General features: G+C 47.3%; 1 long non-coding RNA gene across 1 annotated transcript; it reads right to left on the reverse strand.

Moving 5' to 3' along the window:
• Window positions 1-18,576: 18,576 nt before the first annotated feature.
• On the reverse strand, window positions 18,577-22,471 carry LOC131835908 (uncharacterized). Its single transcript, XR_009355416.1, has 3 exons — window positions 19,443-22,471; window positions 19,258-19,365; window positions 18,577-18,829 (listed from the first exon to the last, which is right to left on the reverse strand). It is a non-coding gene; the product is annotated as an uncharacterized LOC131835908 (long non-coding RNA).
• Between the last annotated feature and the right edge of the window lie 247 nt (window positions 22,472-22,718).

A 22,718-nucleotide genomic window follows, 5' to 3' on the forward strand; every position in this document is an offset into this window, starting at 1 on the left:
AAGTTCTAGAAGGTATCTCCAATTTAGTGGTTTTTAAAGACAAGGAAATCGAGGCTTAGAGAAGTTATGGAATGTAGACCACACAAGGCCACACGACTAAAAAGTGACAAAGCCAGAGTGTGAGGCTAGGTTTTCTCTCGCTCTGAGGAAGATTCTTAACCACCACACTGGGTGGTAGGGTATGCTAAAAATAGCTACCACATACCGCCTTAGTGTGTTGCTCATCAAACCCCGTGTCTTAGGGGAAAGCCACCTGGTGCCTTTCTGCACATTCAAAGAAAAGAAGTATGGAGGGAGAGAATTACAGAGATGAGGAGGAGGGGTTTGTACATTGCCTGCACATTCTTTTGCTATCTGACCTGTTTTCTCAACTGGGAAATACCATGAAGAAATGAATGTGTACTTGGGCTCAGGGTCCTGGTTTGTCTTCCAGAGGAGAGGAGCAGGCCTTGAACTCTGGGCTCTTTGACGCTGCTGCATGCCTCTGGTGCTCCCCTAGCTCCAGGCCTGGAAACAAGGAGGATGGACCAGACAGAAACACAAATGGAAGGCCTTGGCCGGTGATTCTGAGTCAGGGTCTTGGAGCCAGAAGGCTGCACCCCCAGAAACAGACATCTAGCCTCAAGTGCCCTCAGGCCAAAGTCAATTTCAACTAGCAGTTTGAAGTGGCGACTTCCACCCTCTGACCCTTCTGAATCCCAGCCTCCCTCCTCCCCGCTGCTGTCTCTCTTCATCCTTCTTGTGGCACCTGCTCGACTCTTCAGCCAAAGATCTGTCTCTTGCCGTTGCTGCCAGTGGTAGGAGTAGTGGGGGCAGAAATAGTCACAGGAACGGTGGTAGTAACTGCAGTGGTGGGAGGTGGCTACGGTGGTGGGAATGAGAATTAGTTCCGCTATTAGGTATCCAGGCTTTCCGGTGTCCTGGGCACTGTGCTGAGCACTTTACCTGCGTGCTTGTATTTCATCTTCACAACCGTCCTGGGCAAAGGTGGATATTAATACTCCCATTTAATGGACACGGAGCTGGGGTTCTGAGACATTGTGTAATGTAGCAGAGCTGGGATTTGAACCCGGCCTATCCGCCTTGAAGGCCAGTGCTCTTAATGGCCCTGTTACTCCCTTTGGATGAGAGATTGGTTTCCTCCTGACTACCAGGCTGTGTGCTAGCTATCTTGGGCCTTGGTCACAAGCTCTCTAGGTTAGTTTCCTATTTTGATAAGTTACCACAAATTCAGTGACCTAAAATGTGAATTTTTTAAAAAAGATTTTATTTATTTGACAGACAGAGATCACAAGTAGGCAGAGAGGCAGGCAGAGAGAGAGGGGGAAGCAGGCTCCCTGCTGAACAGAAAGCCCGATGCGGGGCTCAATCCCAGGACCCTGGGATCATGACCAGAGCTGAAGGGAGAGGCTTTAACCCACTGAGCCACCGAGGTGCCCCTAAAATGAGAATTTATTATCTATCTTACTGTGTTGGGGGTCAGAAGTGGGTCTTATGGAGCTGAAATCTGGGGTGTCAGCTGTGCATTCTTCCTGGAGGCTCTTGGAAAACCCATTTCCTTGCTTTTCCAGCCTGCATTCTTTGGCTTAGGGCCCCTTCTTCCATCTTTAAAGCATATCCCTCACATCTTTTTTTCTGACCCTTAATTACTTTGGGTCCCACCTAAATGATCAGGCATATTTTCCCATTTCAAGATCCTTAATCAAGTCTGCAAGGTCCCTCTTGCCACCTGAGGTAACCTCTTCATAAGCTCAGGGATTAGGACGTGAACATCTTTAAGGCACCATTAGTCTCTCTACCACACCCACCAATGGCCAGTTTCTGCAACCCAAAGTCAGGCAGGAAGAGAAAGGCCCACTGAGTGAGCTGCACGCACCTCCCCTCAGATGCTCCCTCACCAGGGTTCATGGAATTTGAACTTGGCCTCAGTCTGAAGAAGGATGTGTCAGAAACAGGATCAGAATGAAAGGAGAGGCTGGGCACCCACAGGATTCAGAGTTGGGCAGAGTTACAGGCAATAGAGAATGCATTCCATCCTGTTTACCACAGCAGGCTTCCCCTACAGGTTTTATTTTTATTTTTTTTTTTTTAAGATTTTTTTTTTTTTTAATTTATTTAGTCAGAGAGAGAGAGCGAGAGCGAGCACAGGCAGACAGAGTGGCAGGCAGAGTCAGAGGGAGAAGCAGGCTCCCCATGGAGCAAGGAGCCCGATGTGGGACTCGATCCCAGGACGCCGGGATCATGACCTGAGCCGAAGGCAGCTGCTTAACCAACTGAGCCACCCAGGCGTCCCCCCCTACAGGTTTTAGACAGACCCTTGCTAGAATACCTCCTAGAACAGGAACCTCACTGCTTCACAAGACAGCCAGTGCCATGGCTGGCTGCTCCACCTGTTAAAACTTCTTCCTTAACTACAGCTTTCCTCCTCAGAAATGGGCCCACCAGTCCTGGCTCTACTGAGGCCGAGCAAACTCTCCCCTTCTGGAAACGAGGCCTTCTAGAGCAGTGAAGAATCTGAAGGGTTAAATTTTCAGCTAAACTGAAGGCCCCAGTTGCATCTGGGTTGTGTGCTGCCTTCCTCTGCTGCCGCAGTGACCGTGGGTGCCCTGGGGGCCATCAGCGTCACATGAACCCATGGACCTGTCTGGTACCTGCCAGATAGTAAAGGGCTCTCAAGGGCAGTGCTTTAGACTGGTGTCCAGCAAGGTTCAGTCTTGACAGAGAAGGGCAGAGGCAGGTTTGGAAGGCCAGCCAGGAGAGCCAGATTCCTCTCTCTAAAGCAGCAGCCAGGAATGAGAGACCAGATACAAGTGATAAAAATTTTATGTGGTGGCGCTCTGCAGCACCTCCCACTGCTTGAGTCCAAACTGTAGTAGACATTCAGGCCAGTTCAGGCCTGATGTTTCCTTCCTGCTCACATTTAAGGCCTCCGCTGTTGCCTCTGACTTTCCCCACGTGTCTGTCTGTCTGTCTGTCTGTCTCTCTCTCCCCACTCTTCCCTCTGGGCCCATCCTGTGCTTCTGCCATTTGCCCTCCAAGCCCTTCCTCCTTTTTCCCCTGCTCTGGTCTGTGTTGCAGGAGCCGCCCCCTGCAGGCTGCAGTTTGCAGGCTCCCAGATCAGCTTTGGCCAAGGGGAGGCCCTGGAAGGAGGCATTGTGGAAAGGCCAGGCTATTTCTCCCCAACAAAAGTCTCTGACTGCATCTCTGCTTTCGTTCTGTGGTTCCAGTCCTGTTAGTGTTCCCCGCTCCCGGGCCCTAGCCACTTCCTGCCAGGGACCTTCCAACCTAGGGGTCAAAGTGGCTTCTCGAGGCTGCTAACCTCTGAGTTGCACTATGTTTCCCAGAGGTTCCTGGTTCATCCATCACTTTTGCAGCCCCGTCATCTTTATGAACATCTCTGTTTTATTTTTTTTTTATCTTATTTTACTTTTTTAAAAAAGATTTTATTTATTTATTAGACACAGAGAGAGAGATCACAAGTAGGCAGAGAGAGAGAGAGGGTGCGAAGCAGGCTCCCTGCTGAGCGGAGAGCCAGATGCGGGGCTCCATCCCAGGACCCTGAGATCATGACCTGAGCCGAAAGCAGAGGCTTAACCCACTGAGCCACCTAGGCACCCCTGAACATCTCTGTTTTAAAATAAACACTCAAAGTGGTTTTTGTTTCGAGACAAGACGTTACTAATATCTGTTTTGTTACCCTGTTAGCTGTTACGTTTCACACAGCCAAACTGTTCTACAAATCCTAACCCCCCACCATCCCCCTTTAGTCTAAGTATTGATTTTCATGTCACAGCCTTGGTAACTGCTTTAGAAAATTCCTTTTTGTTTCCTAAAATCTCGGAAAAAGGACGATATAATTCTGTGAGACCCAAAAGGGCAACGGTAGGATCTAGTTTCATTCATTCCAACAAACACGTACTTGGTTCCCAGCATTCATTCATTCATTCATTCGACAAATATTTATCGAGCACCCATTATTTTCCAGGCACTGTTGAAGGACCTGGGGATACAGCAGTGAACAAAACAAAATCTTTGCCTTCGTAGAGTCTATATTTTAGTGAAGGGAGACAATGAACAAATAAGTAAATAAACCTGTAGTGTATCAGGTGGTATTAAGAGCTATAGAGAAAATACTTAGCTAAGCATAAGCAAAAGGGTGGGGAGTGCCGAGGAGGACTGGAGTGAAGTGAACAGGAGAAAGAGTAACAGAGATGAGGGAGGAGAGAGAGGAACAGGGAGGAAGTAGCCTATAAAGCAGTGGAGGTCAAAGTGAGAATGTGGGCTTCTACCCTGAGGTGGGGACCACTGGCGGGTTGTGAACAACTGAGTGCCATGCTCTGGCTTACGTTTTTTAAGGACTGCAACACTGCAAATAGATAAGAGGAGGTAAGGATGAAGGTAAGGAGACCTATATAGAAACCCGGGAGGCTAGAAGAGCAGTGACCTGGGGAAAACTGATAATGGCTTGAACCAGGGTGGACATGGGGGAGATGGCCACATGAGGTTGGAATCTGAATATATTTTAAAGGTAGCGTCGACAGGATTTGCTGATACAGAATACAAAAGAAGGGATCATAGACAACTCTGCTTTTAGATTCGGGAAACTGAGAGAATGCACTTACCATTTATTAAGATGGGGAAGACTATGGGAGGAAGGAGTATGGAAGGGAAGGTCAGAAGGAAGTCTGTCTGTCCAGGGGCACCTGGGTGGTCAGTCGGTTAAGCGTCTGCCTTCGGCTCAGGTCATGATCTTGATGTCCTGTGATCGAGTCCCGCATCAGGCTCCCTGCTCCGTCAGGAGTCTGTTTCTCCTTCTCCTTCTGTTCCCTCCCCCCTGCTTGTACTCTCTCTCTCTCTCTCATAAATAAATAAAAGTCTTTAAAAAAAGGCAGTAAAACTGTTTTTGGACATGTTGAGTTTGAGATGTCTGTCAGCTTGAGGTGTCAAGCAGGCCACTGGGCATGAGTGAGTCTGTCTTGCTGGGAGAGGCCTAGGTTGGAGATGGAAAACAGAGAGTCATCAGAGAACAGCTAATGCTTCATGTCATCTGACTGGGTGGGATCACCTGGAGCTTCAGTGCCAACAAGACGAAAGAGGTCTGAGGACTGACGGCTGACTTAGACGTCAGGAAAATGTAGAAGCAGCAGAAGACAGGGCTGGGAAGGTGGTGTGTGTGCATATGTGAGTGAGAGGAGAGAGACTGAACGACCCTATGGGTGACTGCTGTCTGTGTCCTGCCTGTCTCTAGGTTGGGTAACTCTGGGTTTGTGTGGCAAAGGGAAGACACACGGACTCTGAACCCACAGGCCAAGCTCCAGGCCAGCAGCAGGAGTTCAGTGAGCTTCCCAAGACGTGTTCACAAACTCAGTTCATTAATCCCTCCAAGAAGACCCCGTAACTTGAATTCAGTGTAGTCCCCAAGAACACCCTGCTGTCCTGAGCCCAGTCACCTCCCCTGGACATCCTGACAGTCAGAAGCAGCACGTGTCCCAAGAAGCCCCCTGCTGGAAGCCATGAGTGTCCAGAGAGCCTCTGCAGCCTGAACGGAGTGCATTTCCCAAAAAGGTCCCACAGCCTCAGTGCAATCCTTTCACTAGGATGACCTCAGAGCCTAGGTTCTAAGAATTTCTCAAATGTTCCCGCAGCCTGAGTCCAAAACATTCCAGAAAAAGTTTTTTACAATCAGAATCTCTCTATGCCCTATGCCTAAGAACCCCCCACTCCATGGCCTGATTTCCAGAGTTCATGGTACCCCTGATCTCCATTACCCCAGGCTCACCCCTCAGGCTCTAAGTTACCAAAACCCAAGTCGTTAGGGCAGTTGAAGCTAGGAGTCCTTTTCCTCAGTTAAGGAAGGAAGCTGGGTCTCTCACCCTACTAGTTACCTTGACAAAGGCCTCTGCCCCTTGCTGGCAGTCTCGGGTCCCCACTAGGAGATCCTCAGGGGTGCCCACAGGCAGATCAGGATACAGGCTCAGGATGGCCGGAAAGAAGGATCCTAGGCAAGAAGGATGAGTCACCACCCTAGTCGCTCTGTCCCTCTCTCTTCTTTCCCCGGTTCTGCAGAATTGCTGGGCACAACTTCCAAGTCATGCTTCTTGAATGGATTCCAGAGTGGGTGGAAGAAACAGGGGAGAAAATGTGGAAAAGGAGTCCCAGATCACCCTAACAGAGACCAGCGTGTTTGCAGGGAGCTGCCAGAAGCCTCTGATGTCAGAGAGCTCTGCAACACCACCCCCCAGGAAGAAAGTTTTGAGCTGAGTGGGCCAAGGGCTCTGCTCTCAGTCTGCTACAGAGAGCAGAGAAATGCTCATTCAAAACCATTCCTGACCCCCTTCATGCATGGATATTTAACCTGATCACAACAGGGACTCGGATGGATTTTTAGCAGGTAAGGACAAGATTACAATTGGTTTATTGTTTTGTTTTGTTTACATACGGGTTTTTGCAATAATCCACTGGCTAGTGACCTGGGGAATGGTCTTGAAATGAGGAATCAGGGGCGCCTGGGTGGCTCAGTGGGTTGGGCCGCTGCCTTCGGCTCAGGTCATGATCTCAGGGTCCTGGGATCGAGTCCCACATCGGGCTCTCTGCTCAGCGGGGAGCCTGCTTCCTATCCTCTCTCTCTCTGCCTGCCTCTCTGTCTACTTGTGGTCTCTGTCTGTCAAATAAATAAATAAAAATCTTAAAAAAAAAAAAAAAAAGAAATGGGGAATCAGAAGTAGAGAGCACAAGTAACAACGAAGTGGTTATGCTTGCGCAGGCCAGAGATGAGGAAAGATTAGACGGGGTAGCAGGGGACCTGCTGGAGGAATAAAGGTATGTGGGAGGATGTGTTAGGAGGCAGGATAACCAGGTCTTGGTGATGGTTTGCCTGTCTAGGGAAAGGGCAAGCATTTAGTTAGCAAATACTTATTAGGTATCTCCTATAGCCAGAAACAGTTCCAGGTGTTTAAATATAGGGTTTAAAAAAAAAAAAAAAAAAAAAAAAGGAAGGGAACAAGGTCTCTGTCCTGGTAGTGTTCACATTTGAGGGAATGACTCCAGGTTTCTGCCTCTGGTGCCTCGGGGGTTGATGGGGCTTGTTACTGAGTTGGGGACAAGGGCAGAGCAACTGACTCAGACCTGGAGAGGACGCTGAGTTCCACGTTAGACATGGTTCATGGGAGGCCCCTGTGGAATGACCAAAGAGGATGGCCACGTCGAGTGGAGGCCAGAGCTCAGATGGAAGGTCTGGCCTGCCAGGAGGTGTAGGTTAGGCACTGGTTGCACACAAGGCTGTCTGGGGCAAGAAGAACAGTGAGCAGAACTCTTGTGACCAAACTCTGAGGAACCCCAGCCACTAAGAGCAGGGCAAAGGGAAGGAGGTAGAGGAATGGTTAGAACTGGGAGGATCATAAAAATAGGATGCCACGGGGTGCCTGCGTGGCTCAGTTGGTTGACCGACTGCCTTCGGCTCAGGTCATGATCCCGGACTTCCAGGATCGAGTCCTGCATCTGGCTCCCAGCTCCTTGGGAAGTCCGCTTCTCCCTCTGACCTCCTCCTCTCTCATGGTCTCTCTCACTCATTCTCTCTCGAATAAATAAATAAAATCTTAAAAAAAAAAAAAAAAAAAGAATAGGATGCCATGGGAGCCATGGGAAAAGCCAGCACAGCCGCCGAGAGGGGCAGCCATTGCATATGGTCACTGGGGGTCACATCAGAGGAGCCATGGGACTGCATCTCGGTATGCTGGGGAATAACAAGGAATGAGCAAGCAGAGACAGTGGTGGGTCCTTCTTTCACACAAAGTTTGGCCAGGAAGGTGGCTTCTTCATGTCCTCAAAGGAGAACCATGATAGGCACAAAGGAGAACACAAGTTAACTTGTTCAAGGTCAAATGGGAAGGTCAGGTGAGGAGCCTCAAGGGGCCAGAATGTACTCTGTTATTTCCCCAGCTGGCTCCTGTAGGCACTATCAAGCCCACCTTCCAGCCACCCTGCCCTGCTTACCTCTAAGGAACTTCTCTGCCTCAGTAGAAGGCCACATGACAGACACCCTGGGAAGAGCTCAGCTTTCAAAGTTGGCCGAATTAGAGTTAGGTTTGCAACTCTACCTGGCCACTTCCTCACCGAGTAACTATGGGTAAATTTGTTAGCCTTACTCAGACTCAATTTCCCATCTATAGGTGTCTTCACAGATACTCAATGACATAACATCATGAATGTAATGAATGCCTCTGAACTGCATGCTTAAAAATGCTTAAAATGAGGGGCACCTGGGTGGCTCAGTGGGTTGAAGCCTCTGCCTTCGGCTCAGGTCATGATCTCCGGGTCCTGGCACTGAGCCCTGCATCGGGCTCTGTGCTCAGCAGGGAGCCTGCTTCCCTTTCTCTCTCTCTGCCTGTCTCTCTGCCTACTTGTGATCTCTGTGAAATAAATAAAATCTTTAAAAAATGCTTAAAATGATAAATTTTATGATATATGATATATATATATAACTACAATTTTATAAGATTAATAATATAATATACAAAAAAACATTAAAGGGTGCACTTTATTTTATTTTTTTAAAATATTTTATTTATTTATCAGAGAGAGAGGGAGAGAACACAAGCACAGGCAGACAGAATGGCAGGCAGAGGCAGAGGGAGAAGCAGGCTCCCTGCCAAGCAAGGAGCCCGATGTGGGACTCAATCCCAGGATGCTGGGATCATGACCTGAGCCGAAGGCAGCTGCTTAACCAACTGAGCCACCCAGGTGTCCCTAAAGGGTGCACTTTAAATGGGTATATGGCACAGTATGTGAAATCCATCTCCATAAAGATGTTAAAAAAGCATTAATGGGCAGATTGAGTTAGTACCTGTGACGTGATATTTAGAAATTGCGCCAACTTACCACCAAAGTTAAAGTTTTTTTTTGTTTTTTTTTTTTTTTTTAAAGATTTTATTTATTTATTTGTAAGAGAGAGAGTAAGAGCGAGCACAGGCAGACAGAGTGGCAGGCAGAGGCAGAGGGAGAAGCAGGCTCCCTGCGGAGCAAGGAGCCCGATGTGGGACTCGATCCCAGGACGCTGGGATCATGACCTGAGCCGAAGGCAGCTGCTTAACCAACTGAGCCACCCAGGCGTCCCCCAAAGTTAAAGTTTATTTATTTATATATACTATCCTTTATACACAGAGTTTAACACTGGATTTTTTATTCTAGGTGTTATAATTAAAGGGGCTAAGACCTCCAAGTAGGAAGAACTTCAAAGATATCTTGACAGGTCCCTCAGATCCTGAGTTTGGTCCTGGTTTTGGAGGTTGTTAACCACCACCAGCAAAGCTCACATGAGAATACCAAGCTCTGGACAATCCAGGCCTGGGCTCCAGAGTCTTGAGAGACTGACTAAAAAACAGGAAAGCCATTTGATTCACTTATAGGGGGCGTGCATGGAGGGTCCTGGGGCAAGACCTGCTGCTCACTGGGTGCCTAGCAAGCAGAGGAAGAACACAGGGTGCTCCGTGTTTGTCCGCTACCTCCTTCTGACAATCACACCCAGGTTTCATTGGCCCTGTTCATTCTATCATAGTAAAAGAGAAGCATAAGCAAAGTAATGCATTAAAAACATTTGACATTTTTTCTTTTCACTAATTTGGCCTCCTATAAGGCCAAAGTTACATTTGTTTTTGTGAAACACCTGTATCTGCATAGTTTATTATCTCATTAGTTTTTCAAGATTTTATTTTATTTTATTTTTAAAGATTTTATTTATTTATTTATTTGGCAGAGAGAGAGAGAGAGAGAGACAGTGAGAGAGGGAACACAAGCAGGGGGAGTGGGAGAAGGAGAAGCAGGCTTCCCACTGAGCAGGGAGCCCAAAGTGGGACTTGATCCCAGGACCCTGGAATCATGACCTGAGCTGAAGGCAGATGCTTAACCACTGAGCCACCCAGGCGCCCCTAAGATTTTATTTTATTTTTTAAGGAATCTCTTCACCCAACATGAGGCTTGAACTCATAACCCCAAGATCCAGAGTTGCACACTCCACCAACTGAGCCAGCCAGGCACCCCTATATCTTCACAGTTTAAAAAGTCCAGTTGGGGGGCGCCTGGGTGGCTCAGTGAGTTAAGCCGCTGCCTTCGGCTCAGGTCATGATCTCAGAGTCCTGGGATCGAGTCCCACATCGGGCTCTTTGCTCTGCAGGGAGCCTGCTTCCTCCTCTCTCTCTCTCTCTGCCTGCCTCTCTGCCTACTTGTGATCTCTGTCTGTCAAATAAATAAAATGTTTAAAAAAAAAAAAAAAAGTCCAGTTGGGGACACACGTGTGGCTCAGTTGGTTAAGTGTCTGCTTTCAGGTCAGGTCATGATCCCGGGGTCCTGGGGTAAGGCTCCCTGGTCAGTGCGAAGTCTGCTTCTCCCTCTACCTCTCCCCATGGACTTTCTCACTTGTTCTCTCTCTCTCATTCTCTCATATAAATAAATAAATTTTTAAAAAAATAATGAAGAGTCCAATTGTTCTTCAAAGTGTGTCAGAAAAAACATCAGTCCCCCCATTCCTGCTTTTACTTTCTACAGGAAGCCCCATTTTCAATTCTCTTCATGGGTGCTATTTCTTTTTCATATTGACAGCTTCCTGATATTGTACAGATGAGAAGACAGCTGTAGGAAGTTCAAGGAAGGGACCCCAATTTTGATGGTTGCTATAACAGAAATGCAAATACTATATCCTAATCTCTTTACCACAGCTCATTGGTTCATATTGCTCTACAGATTGTAAAACATTTTCTCCCATATTACACCATTTCTTTAAAAAAGAAAACTATCATCCTCTAAATTATGGTAAAATACACATAATATAGAAGTATCATTTTAAGTGTTTTTGAGTGTATGGTTCAGAGGCATTAAGTTCATGCATGTTGTTGGGCAACCATCATGGTCATCCATCTTCAAAACCTTTTTATCACCCCATAATGAAACTCCACACCCATTAAGCAATAACTCCCATTCCTCTCCCTCACCCCATTCCCGGTAACCATTATTCTAATTTTTTTCTGTATCAATTTGATGGTTGCAAGCACGTCATATAAGTGGAATCACACAATACTTGCCCCTTTGTGTCTGGTTTATTTTAAAAAGTATAAGGGTTTCAAGTTTCATCAATGTTATAGCATGTACTATAACTTCACTTCTTATTTAGGCTAAATAGTAGTCTGTTGTCCGTAGATACAACATTTTTAAAAAATTAATTTATTTGTTGATGGACATTTGGGCTACTTCTACCTTTGGGCTATTGTGAATAATAATGCTGTGAACATGGGAGTACCAACATCTCTTTGAGTCCCTGCTTTCAGTTCTTTGGGGTGTATACCCAGAAGTACAATCGCTGGATAGTTTGGTAACTCTATGTTTAATTTTTTGAGGAAGACACCTCTTTGTTCCAACAGTAGTTCTGTGATAGAGATAAAGCAGGTCCTAAGACAAGTATTCCCATCAACAAGGCAGGACACCTGGTGACTTGCCCACCCGTGTCAAAGCTTGTTCAAGGGTGGAGCTGGGATTTGGTCCTCTTACTGTAAGTCTAGGTTTCTCTCCACCATGTTGTGTTGCATATTGTATTGGTTTTCTTCAGATGAAAGCACCCAACCAGCGGTCTCAAATAAGTATTTCTTTTCCTCCAGAGAATGAAAAAGATTTTTCATTCATATAGGCTACCACCCTTTGTTTGCAATCATCATTAGCATTACAGTTCCCAAATTAGATCTCATGTCACTTTCATGTAGACCAACTCTGTGAAGGGATGTAGGGGGTCTCATCAGCACTTTGGGAAAAAGAGTGTATATTTGCAAAGATTCGTGCCTATGCTGTGTTAGCCTTTATGTCCAGGCCCCAATTTTGGGTCCTCTCTACTCTGGAACAACTACTTTAATAGAGCTTGTGGAATTGAAATAGCAATTTTCAAGCAGTTGCCACACCCCAGGAACTGCACCAAGGGCTTTGCACGTGTCATTGAATGTACTAGTAACATCCCAAGAGATGAGAAAGATCTCCCTTTTCTAGATAAAGAAGCAAGGCAAGAAGAGATCAAGCTACTGGCCTGAGAGAATGCCCAGGATTTGATGGTGCCAATGCCGCGTCACTATTTCCCTAACCTCACAACACCTCCTTCCCAAGGATGTGGTTTTATACCCTATCTGGCCACTATGTGAAACATCCTAATCTAACATCATGAGATTAGTGGGAACAGAAGGCTTTTAGAATGGATGACTTTTCCCCTCTTTTTCTGCTTCACGTTCAGACTTCATTTTTAATTGGTAGAATTTCCTCCTTCTCATTTCCTTAGACCCTCTTCTATAGGACCAGACACTTGAGTCCTAGTTATTTGTGACTCTTTTTAATTTACATTCCTTACCCAGGGTAATAATAAGGTGCTATGGAGCTCCCATGGGTCCTGGTATGTAATAGGTGACCATGACCTTTAGGTCTCTGGGCTAAGACCTGTGTTCCTGTTCAGCCAGTTCTCACTGATCTGTGTTGAAAGAATTAATAAGTACATGAAAATAAAATTGACACTCAACAATATCTTTTTGTCTTCCATCTACCCAATTTTAACTCTCCTCAGTGTTCTCTGCTTCAAAACAGTAGGGGCAGGGCAAGGAGACAATGGGGGTGAGGGGCTGAGAAGGAGGAAGGAGGCAAATAGGATACAATTAAAAGTTCAAGTCCTAAGTTGAAATCCTGATTCAGTCATTTGCCACGCGGCCTTGGGCAAGTCACTCAAACTCTCTGAGTTACATTCCCCTCACTTGTGAAAAGAGAATAACAACCCCTGGCTCCTGGGGTGGTCCTGATGATTAACTTACATCATGGGTGTGAGGTGTGAAAGTGAGAGAAGTTGCCAGTATGCAGGAGACAACAGAGGAACATTTCATGGGTAAACAAGTGAATGAAAGACCCAGAAAAAAAGTATACAATAGAGAGTCTATTTAAAGAAGGGCAATTTAAAAAATTTTCGTGCTATGCATATTATCTTTTAGGGCTATAAATGGCATTAAGCAATAAACGAGGTATGTCAATGAACAGTTATGACTCACAGTAGAAATGCCAAGCCTTTAAAACCTAACAGCCAATTACTGGATCTAGCATCAAAGACACACCAAAGGACTTTAAAAAATTCTCATAGTCTTGGATATGACAGAGTCGCTGTGTGTGGGATAATGCCCTTGATGCCTAATAAGATTCTGAACAATCACAGTGGAAAATTTTTCTTTTCCATAGCATCAAGTGATAACCCTATGTCTTATATCTGGATTAGGGCCAATCAAGACATCAGGGTCTAAATGGTTTCGGTGATTTCAGCCCTAAAGATTGTAGCCAAATCCCAAAGGCTACATACAGTCTCTTAGTTTCTCCACTAAGGGGCTAGAGTTGGCCTAGACCCTTCCAACCTCTTCTCTGAGGCCTTAGAGCTCCTCGCTGCTGCTGGTCCCTACCCTTTTCCTCTGGGAGGAAACTCCGCAGTCTCCCAAAACCCCAGCTGGATACTCAGGCCTGACTTCAGCTGGGTTCTCCATCCTCGCAGTCTGAGGTGCTGTCCAGATGCTGAGAGTTGCGAGCCTTTGCTGCCTCCCAGAATACCACAGGAGCTGTCCAGCGTGGGATCTGGGAAGGGTCTCAGAGCTTAGGCAACACCTGCACGGCCCAGGACCCAGAGCCTCTGAGCCAAGGAGAGCCCATGGAGGCCACATCCATATGCAGAGAAGGAAACTGGAGCCCAGAGAGGACAAGGGCTGGCTCAGGGAAACTTAGCCCAGCAGCAGACAAAAGCAGGTTTTCTACCTCGGAGTCCAGCACTCCTTCTGCATTGCTGCACTGCGGGCTCTCATCCCCCACTATACAATATGACACGCTCATAGACCAATGTCCTTTGGACACATACCTATCATTGACAATGGTGCTCACTTACACAGCCCTTTACAAGGTAGTTTTTACTATTATCTCATTTAATTCGTACCACTACAATGTGACTAGCTACAGTAATACTAACATCATCAACCCCATTTTCCAGGTACAGAAACCAAGGCACAGAGACATGTATAGGGGACTGGATACACCAAGAGGGGTGGGTCAGGGAAGGCTTCCCAGAAGAAGAGACATCTGAGCCAGACTGGTGAAGAAGGTGTTGACTAGGAGGATGAAGGAAGGGGAAGGGCTCTGTAGGTTAGAGGGACCAGTAGGCACAAAGACCTGGAATTATTGGGTGGGAAGAGAGAAGTGAAGAGGAAACGCAGACAAAGACAGAGAACAGCATGGCAGGATCATGAGGGTGAGGTCAAAGTTGTAGGCAAGTAGAGGCTGGGTACTGCCTTACACAGCCTCCCCAAAGGCTCCCTCTGTGGGAAGATATCCAGTAGTCTGGGGGCAACAGATGGTCTGTACCCCAGCCCAGAGTGCCTTGTAGCAGAGCTTGCCTGAGCGTCTTCCCCAAGGGTGCTCCAAAGAGTGCACGGTTCACTACACTGTGAGTCCTCCTCAGTAAGAATGACATTGATCCTGCTGGGGTCTCCCTCTTCCCTGCCCAGGAGCCTAGTCACCGGCTGCAGCCCCATCATGATAGAGGCTCAAGGACCTGGTCTTCTGTGGACTGCGCAGGGAGGGGATGGAGAGGGAAGAAGGATGGTTGATTAGGGGCTGAGCAGGAGCACATGTTGCTGTGTTGGATTTGCCACTAGATGGGGTATAACAAGGGAATGAAGGGCATCTGCATTCCCCGAACATGCACTGGGTACTTGACTCCACTCCCAACACTATAAATATGCTGTTTTACTTAATCCCTTAACTTGCATTTTGCAGTTAAGGAAACAGACTAAGAGAGGTGAGCCGATTCTCATGACTGATTTCTGGAAAGTAGACTATCTTATTAGCCATCAGAGTAATAAAATAATACGCCATTCTTCCTGCCTCCAGAAATATAAGAAGGGACCACTGAGCCCATCCCTCAAATCTAATAAGTTCTAAACAGCCTGGTTGCTCTCAAAGCTCCAGGCAGAGGAAATGAACATGATTGTTTTTATTTTTTTTTTAAAGATTTTATTTAATTATTTGAGAGAGAGAAAGAGAACATGAACAGGGGGAGGAGCAGAGGGAGAAGGAGAAGCAGAGCTGAGCAGAGAGCCGGCCACCGGGCTCAACCCAGGGACACCGGGATCACAACATGAGCTAAAGGCAGACTCTTAACCAAATGAGCCACCCAGACGCCCCCACATGATTGTTTTTAAAGACATCTGTGGCAGGAGGTAGGAGGATACCTAGATCAGAGATACACTGTACTTGGATATGCTCAAGCTAACCTTTATGGGTTCTATGCTCTTACCTACTGAAAGTATCATAAACACCTTTTCCCAGGGCTGCCCATTCTGACATTAGCCTGATGACATCAGCCCTTGATCACCCAGGCAAATTATTATAGAATGCCGAGGAATCAGCTGGGGCCACAGACAAAAAGGGGTCATGGAGGAACTGAATGTCTCAGGAATGCTGGAAAACCAGAAAGGAGAGGACACCAGGCCCAAATAATGAATGCCCAGAATTATAACCAAGGGTTTGGAAACATATACATACCACGCCAGCCATGTTCCCTCTGTCCTTACTCTTCTCTTCTGTCTAAGCCCTATCTATCCTTGAAAGCGCAGCTCTGGCTTCCCCTCCTCCAGGAAGCCACATGCGGCCACCCCTTTCCCCACTGATCTCTAGGCCCATCCCTAGATTCTCAAAGGGCTTACAGGCTGTTGTGCACAGCATAGCACTTCTGGTTACTAAGCTCTGCCTTTTACAGCCGCGGTCATGTAACATTTGGCTCTACCACTGCACGTTCTTAGAATTAGCTAGAAAGTTTATGTTCCCCTCAATTCCAGGCACACTGTAAATAGAGAGCTTCCTTGGCTTAATGATAGTGTTACATCCCAATTAATCCACTTCTGTAATTTGAAAATATTGTAAGTCAAAAATGCATTTAACACACCTAACTTAACGAACATGAGTGCTTAGCCTAGCTTTGCCCAGCCAAAACGTGCTCAGAACGCTCACAGTAGCCCACAGCTGGGTGAAATCATCTAACACACAGCCTATTTTAAACTAAAGTGTTGAATAGGCCTGGTAACTTGTTGAATACTGTGCTGAGAGTGAAAAGCAGAATGGTTGAAATGTATCAGTTGTTTACACTCAAGATCACATGGCTGCTTGGGAGCTGTAGTGCGCTGCCACTGTGACAGAGAACTGTGCACATAGAGCTAGCCCAGGTAAAGATCAAAATTTAAAATTTGAAGTATAGTTTCTATGAGATATGTGTTACACTTTGTACCATCATAAAGTTGAAAAATTGTAAGTTGAATCATCATAAGTTGGAGGCCATCTGTAAATATTTATTGGCTTGCATACACAGTAAGCACTTCATAAATAACTATAGGTTTGGTATCAAATAGATGCTTAATCAACACCTATTGGTTTGGTTTATAAAAGGTGCTCAATAAATGCCTGTTAGTTTGGTACACAGTAGGAGTTCAATAAATGGTTGGCTTGACCTAATAGATTTTCTGGGGGTCTCTCCTTTTCTCAAAGATTTTACTTATTTATTTGAGAGAGGGTGAAAGAGTAGAATGGGGGGGGCACGGCAAAGGGAGAAGGAGAAGAAGACTCCCTGCTGAACAGGAAGTGTGATGAGGACTCGATCCCAGGCCCCGGGGATCATGACCTGAGCCAAAGGCAGACACTTAACTGACTGAGCCACCCTGGGGCTCCTCTTTTTATTTTTTATTTTTTTATTTTTTTAAAGTAAGCTCTATGTCCAATGTGAGGCTTGAACCCACTGATCCTGAGATCAAGTGTCACAAGGCTCCCCAGGGTATCTTCTATGATGAGAACTAGTTAAGCTGATTGGGGCACCAGCCAGCCAATGGGAAGCTGAGCTGGGTTCAGAAGGACAGCTAGGATAGGAAAGCTCCCCAAAAACAGGCCAAAGTAGGGAGTGAGCTGGTGGGAAAAATCCAAGCCAAATTCTTAAGTGGGACTCACAGTCAAGTCTGGAGGGCCCAGATAGAAATATCAGATTCTAAGAGGCACCTCTAATGACTTTCAATAGCACTTACTCAGGGTTCTTCCCTAATTTCATCTCCCAAAGTAGCCCTGCCCTGCCCTGCCCTATTGATTTCAGGAGCGCTACCCTATTTTATTTCATTCTTAGCATTTACACTACTTGGCATTATCAACATCACTACCATTTCCCACCACACCCAGCACCCATTCCATCTCCCCACTAGAATGTATACTCTAGGGAGATTTTCTTATGCATTGATACTCGCCTTATTCTCCAACATAACCCCATCCTTGCTGGAAGTGTGTCAGCACATAGTAGGTGGTCAGTAAATATTTCTTGAGTGAATGGCTGAATGAACTGAGAGAAGCCAGAAGAGAGGAAATCATCAGGAAGTGGATTCAAACAGATCTGGATGGGAACTAGCAAATGTCTGGCCTTTGGCTATAATCACCCATAGCCTGTGTTTTCTACCTTCTTTTGTGGGACTGCAGGTGCCAATGATGGTAGTGTCTGGTTGTCTTAAAGGGACAGAGAGGCTGAGGGAAGAGACGGTCAGCCTATCCCTTGAACATTTCTTCTGACCTCTAACAAGGTAATACAATGGCTCCCTATCTTATCCTTAGGGAGCCTTATAGGATTCTCTCTAGTGGACGATATGAATACATCTCACGAAGCACAGCATGCTCATTTTGTTATGCAAATGATAACTAGTAAATCTGGGCCATTATTCGACATACGTTCATTTCCCTCCCCTTGCAGTAGTGTATACTCACTTCCCTGCTCCCTCGATGCTGGGCTTGGCCAACGTGTGTCTTGCTTTAACCAATGATACATTATTGAAATGATGTAGACAGGGACTTTCTAGATACTTGTACACTTCGGGCTCTGGTGACCTGGAAAGAGAAGCAAGTCCTAGCTAGCTGCTGTCCCTTCAGCCAGAGTCCCAAAATGAAAACACATGGAATAGACATGAACCGAAGCCTGCAGTAAGGAGCTGGGCTGACCTGCGAGAGCAGCCCGGCCAAGGCCAGCCCACATCAGTCAAACTGCAGACCATGAGCATAAGAATAGATCCTTGTGATGTAAGCCACTGGTTCCGGGGCTGCTCTGTTCTGCAGCACTGTTCTGGAAATAGCTGATAAATATGTAATTCATGGTCACTGTAGAAAAAACATGAGAAAATATAGATAAGTAAGAAAGGAGAGATATAAGCCATCTATGAGCCCATCATCCAGAATACACACTCCTAACATTATAGCACATGGTGTCCAGTATTTATCTATATGCCACATCCATGGGGACCTACCGGAGGCAACTTTTTTTTTTTTTTTTAAGATTTTATTTATTTATTTGACAGAGAGAAATTACAAGTACACTGAGAGGCAGGCAGAGAGAGAGAGAAGGAAGCAGGCTCCCCGCTGAGCAGAGAGCCCGATGCGGGACTCGATCCCAGGACCCTGAGACCATGACCTGAGCCGAAGGCAGCGGCTTAACCCACTGAGCCACCCAGGCGCCCCCGGAGGCAACTTTTTGTGACCTGTTTTTGCAGACCAACGTATGATGAGCACCTTTCCAAAGCCACAAACATTGCAGTGTTGTCTCATTGTCTTGCCAACCCCTGGCAAGGCAGGCTCAGAAAGGCAACCTGATTTGCCCAAAGTCACACCTCTGGGAATCCTCCCAGTCCCATGTGACTTTCAGTTCAGAGCTCAGTCCACCAGGCAGGTTTCCTCTTGGGACCTCATTAACAGTTTTGGCCCCTGGCAAGGTCAGCTCCTAAGGCAACAGTAATGAAAGGAAACTTTATCTTATCTGGAAGGAGAACCAGAGTGCTAGGTTCCCCCCATTCGCAAGATTCCATGGGCTGGAACAGAGCCCTGCGGCCGGCCTCCCATCACGTGTGTCCTGGGGGATTGCTATTTCCTCCCTGGGGTAGAAAGAGACAAGGGCAAGTGGTCGGGGAGTCTTTTTTCAGTGGAGCCTGCAGCAGGCCCATAGGTTTTCAGTGTCATGTGGGTTTGCTAGTCAGTGGGAATGGAGCAGAGCGTAGCTTCAGTTCCTGTAGGAGGGCCAGCCTAGGACCTGCTAGCAAGAACCTGGGAAACCCAGTGAGATAGGCTGCATTCCAGACTACAGACAGCTTCGGGGAGGAAGCTCCATAAGGAGTGTCTGGGTGGCTCAGTCAGTTTAGTGTCTGTCCTCACCTCAGGTCATGATCCCAGAGTCCTGGGATCTAGCCCCACATGGGACTCTGCTCAGCGGGGAGTCTCTCTCTCTCTCTCTGCCTGCTGCTCCCCCTGCTTGTGCTCTCTCTGTCAAATAAATAAATAAAATCTTAAAAAGGATGGGAAAAGCAGCACAGGATGACTCCATCAGAAGCCACACTCACCTAAGCCAAGGGCCGGGACTCAGAGATGGCAGACTTGCCTCCTAGTTGTATGGCCTCAGTTTTCTCATCTTTCAAATTGATGAGGGAGCAGGAGGCTGGCTGAGGATGGAGCAGGGGCTGGCGCCTTGCACCCCCTCTCCACCCACTCCCCTTGGTAATATGTGTGACATTCCTCAGGCACCCCTGACTGCCCTAAAAGAAGAACAAATGGTTAGCTTGCAGAGATCACAGTCCTGTAAGGCAGGAGTCTCCCTTGGTTTGCAAATGTCCTTGAGATTTACAACAAAGAAGTTACCTTATCAATAGCCCAATTTCCAAAGACCCATAACTCAGTTCCTCAAGCCCTAACATCACCCTCCCCTCCATAAAAAACTGAAGGAGGCGGAGGTAGAAGGAAAAATAAAGTTACATTTCTTCTAAACCTAAATCTCATTAACAAGTACGGTTGATAGCTGGAATGTAACATTCCACCAGGAGACTCCCAATTGTCTTTATGTTAATACCTCATTAGAGGGAAAGTGGCCTTGGCTTGATAGTAACCAGGCCTTCAATATCCTGATACTCTTTACCTCAATAGCCTTTCTGAACACCCCTTTGTCCTCACCTACCCAACTCCTGTGTATATAACCAGCCACTCCACAGGCCCGGGGCAGCAGCTCTTCCTGCCCACGGGTCCTGTCCCCGTGCTTTAATAAACCACCATTTTGCACCAGAGATGTCTCAAGAATTCTTTCTTGGTCATCGGCTCCGGACCTCAGCCCACCGAACCTCACCTAGGTTCTAGAACTTCATCAAAATGGTCACAGGACCAAATGCCCAGGGGCTGCTTTCTTCTACCATAACAAAGCAGGGCTGCTGGGAGGGTGGTACAGTGAGGCGTGGGACAGGGCTGTAGAACCACGGCTGGAAGTCTGCCCCCAGAACCCTGAGGGGCAGAGGATGTGGGCCTGCTGGCCTTCAGGGAAAGAGCGAGCCTGGATTTGGGGAGATTCAGGTAGAGAAAGTAGAGCCTACAGAATCCTCGAAAGTTTGCAGAAAGTAGGCTCCAGTCACAGCTTCTCCTGTGATCAGGGTTTTCACTGGAGAAACCACTATATTTGTATTTTTCTTCTTAAGTTGATTTTCTGACCCTAGGTGGGGAAAGGGAAAGAAGGAAAGAAAAGGATGAATAAAAACAGCCTACTGGGTGGCATGGGGCCAGTGGAGGTGGGTGGGAGGGAGTGCCTCAGACACCAGATGGGACCGCTCTGGCCCCCACCCCTGAGAAACCAGAAACTTTGGCGCAAACCCAAGCAATGGTGGGGGACCCTTGCCCCCAAGCCCAGTGGCTCCGATGGCAATGACAGTAAGCCCTCGGGTGGCTTCTCCAGCTGAAGGGCTTCCTTCCTGCCTCTCCTCCCTTCATCAAGTTGAGTCCAAACCTCTTTACAGGAGGAAGAAGGGATGGGAGATGTAGAGACCTGCCCTGTGACGGAAAGACAGCCACAGCTTTGGAGCCAGAGAGAACCAACTGGAAATTCCAGCTGTGTGACTTTGTGCAATTTACAGAGCCTCTCTAAGACATAGTATCCTCACCTGGGAAAGAGAGAAAACACATTTCTAAAAATGGAAAGTATCTCACATCGTGTCTGGCACATCCTGGGTAACAAGTATCACCAAATGGGCCCAGAGAATGAGTGGCAGGGCCAGGATAGAGCCCAGGCCTCAGAGCTCCACACCTTGGCCCTGCTTCTCTCGTCTCGTTGGCAGCCGGGGGCAGCTGGTGCTCTCAGCCCTGGCAGGGAGGGTAGCTGCAGGTTGAGCCTCCTGGGAACCTGCCAGGCACAACCTCTCTCCCTAAGGATTCAGGTCACCAAGGCCACCTCTCTCTGAGGCCTGAGGACAGGGGAGTCACTCTTCATCCAGGCAATGAGGCAGCTCTGCGCAGGCAGCCGTAGGCCCTCTGGAGTCAGTACTCCCTCCAGGCCCCAGGAAATGCCACCAGGAGCCTGGCCTGGTGGCTGCTCCCCAGGGACCCAAATCTCCATAGCTTCACAGATCTCCAGATTTCTGAGTGAGCAGGGAAGCGGGGTTCTCTTCAGAGAGCTCCATAGCATACCCGGGTCCCTCAAGCCTCAGCAAAGCTTGAGAGAACAGTGGGGGACTCAGGTTGCAGCTGTGGTGAACCGCTGCCCAGCTGGGAAGCCACCTTCTAGCTCTTTCCCTCCTGCCTATAATTCTTTCATCTCGAAATGCCAGCCACTAAAGGAATGTATTTCCTTCCTTCAGGGGCCCAGCCACATTTGTCCCGCCATCACCCCATCTTTGGCACAATCCCCCGACCCGACCCCTGGCACAGAGCCGGATACATGGTACTCAGCAAATGGGTGTGGAGTCGAGGGGAGAGAAACTGAGCTGGAATCTCGGGGGGTTCTTCAAAGGTACTTCAGGACTCACAGGACCAAAATGAGCAAGGAGAGGTTGGTTGCCAAGACATTTGAGCAATTCAACCTCTACCTTGACTTACCTGACAATATAGATTGCAGTACTGTCTTTCTGTCTGTCTGTCTATCTATCTATCTCTTTATTTTTTTTGAGAGAGAAAGTGTGAGAGAGAAAGAGAGCACAAGCCAGCGGAGGGTCAGAGGGAGAAGCAGACTCCCTGCTTAGAAGGAAGCCTGATGAGGAACTGGATCCTGGGACTCTGGGACCATGACCTGAGCCAAAGGCAGTGGCTTAACCAGCTGAGCCACCCAGGCACCTTAGGTTTCAGGGCTTTAAAGAAAAAGCAACCTAGATACAATTATACAAGGGAAAATGTATTGCTCACCATGACTTTGTTCTCATTATAAATATAATGCTTATCCCCTGAAGAACATGTTCATGTGTAGAAAGGAAAAGTTCTGTATGGGCATGGTATGCATGTGTATGTAATACCACTGTTAATATTTCAGCACATAGACTTGGAGTCATTTGCTAAATATAAACTTTGTTCAAAAGTGTACATCTATGGGCACCTGGGGGGCTCAGTGGGTTAAGCCTCTGCCTTTGGCTCAGGTCCTGATCTCAGGGTCCTGGGATTGAGCCCCACATCGGCCTCTGTTCAGCGGGGAGCCTGTTCCCCCTCTCTCTCTCTGCCTGCCTCTCTGCCTACTTGTGATCTCTGTCTGTCAAATAAATAAATAAAATCTTAAAAAAAAAAAAGTGTACAGTCTGAAGTGAATTCTCTGTCAGCCATCCAAGGCCCTTAGTGATTGCGCCCCTGAGGCAAAAACAGGAGGAAGGGAGATTTCTGCC

This window comes from Mustela lutreola, chromosome 7 (genome assembly GCF_030435805.1).
Source record: "Mustela lutreola isolate mMusLut2 chromosome 7, mMusLut2.pri, whole genome shotgun sequence".
In the NCBI taxonomy this organism is placed as follows: Eukaryota; Metazoa; Chordata; class Mammalia; order Carnivora; family Mustelidae; genus Mustela; species Mustela lutreola.